At 40.1% G+C, this 1,517-nt stretch overlaps 1 long non-coding RNA gene across 1 annotated transcript; it reads right to left on the reverse strand.

The window, feature by feature from the left end:
• LOC112140830 lies at positions 1-1,517 on the reverse strand. The gene is made up of 4 exons (XR_002918267.2): positions 1,476-1,517; positions 386-577; positions 117-305; positions 1-37 (listed from the first exon to the last, which is right to left on the reverse strand). It is a non-coding gene; the product is annotated as an uncharacterized LOC112140830 (long non-coding RNA).

Genomic DNA, 1,517 nt, shown 5'->3' on the forward strand with positions numbered 1-1,517 from the left:
AGCTGAGCGTCTTTCTTTGGAACTGGACATTTGATCTCTAGTGGAAAAAAAATCAAAAACACTTTTAGTGTCAGTCCAGTATTTATTGCAAAAAGGTTCCAAAAGGGGTTTCCTACCAACACACTCAGGTATCTTCCCGCTCCAGACACCTGCCGATGTGCAGGTGACCTCACCAGGCCCTGTTAGAGTGAAGCCTGCTTCACAGCTGAAGCTGCAGTCTGCTTTGAAGCTGAACTTCAGCTCTGTCTCCTCTCCACATCGGACCATTCCGTTCTCTGGATCCTGGAGAGCAGGACACTGAACAGCTGGAAGAAGGTTTAGAAATCAATATTTTTTGCATCAATTTAAAAGGGAAATGAAGTATTTTGCAGATATGCGCTCGTACCAACACAAGATGGCATTGAGGCGCTCCAGAGGCCTGAAGATTCACATAGCAGAGCGCTAGAGGAGGGGGGATCCAGCTTATGACCCTCAGCACAGGACAATACACATTCAGACTGGTAGCTGTGGTTCCCCAGAGGATGAGAACACTCCATAAGTCCAGCCGGAGGAGGAGACAGATCCTTACACTTCACCACTGTCCAGGAAAAGAAAAGATTCAGTATTTTCATGAACAAATGGGTTGATTTGAGCTTCACTGTAACTCACGTTGGCACTCAGGCGATTTCAGTAATATTGGTATCAAAACGTTCAGCTCATTCAGGACGTTACTGCTTGTATTTTTGGTATTCATACTTTACAGTTTTTTGAAAAATATTGAGCAAAATATGCCCCTTAGGTCATGAATATGGAATAACTCAAATTCTTCAAAAACTTTTTGCACGTTGACACTTGTGGACTTCTGCACATACTAGAGACCTTTCAAACTTTAAAAGGTTCAGCAACTACTGGGGTTTTAAGGTAATTTGGAGTTTAGCTAATATTTTAGCGTTATGCTAGCTGTTTTGGCAAAATTAGACATGTTTCTATTTTTTTAAGGATAATTTGGAGTTTAACAAATATTTTGGCAACATGCTAACTGTTTTGGCTAATTTATACATTTTTCCAGTTTTTAGGCTCATTTGGAGTTTAGCTAATTCTTTAACAGTATGCTAGCTGTTTTGGCAAAATTAGACATGTTTCTAGTTTTTCAAGGATAATTTGGAGTTTAGCTAATATTTTAGGATTAGGCTATTTTTTTTTTTTTTTTGCTAATTTGGCATTGATCGCACATTTTAGCAAGCTTTCATTTTCAGCATTTTCAGCTTTCAGCTTCTTCAGCAGCTACATTCAGTTTACAACATTCACACTATTATCACAGGTAATGCTATCTAGTTTTTAATTGCTAAAGTGATAATTCCAACAGAGTCTGAAGGAGAAAAACGGCTCAGAATCAACTGGAATGATCACGTTAACAGTTGTTACGGTTTGTTAATGATTCTGTGTCACCGATGACGCCTCAGGTGTTACAGGGCTAAACAAACTGGAGATGAGACCTTTGCATGTGGGGGCGACGCCGCTCCACTGTCCATTCTCAG

This window comes from Oryzias melastigma, unplaced genomic scaffold (assembly GCF_002922805.2).
Source record: "Oryzias melastigma strain HK-1 unplaced genomic scaffold, ASM292280v2 sc01969, whole genome shotgun sequence".
NCBI lineage: Eukaryota > Metazoa > Chordata > Actinopteri > Beloniformes > Adrianichthyidae > Oryzias > Oryzias melastigma.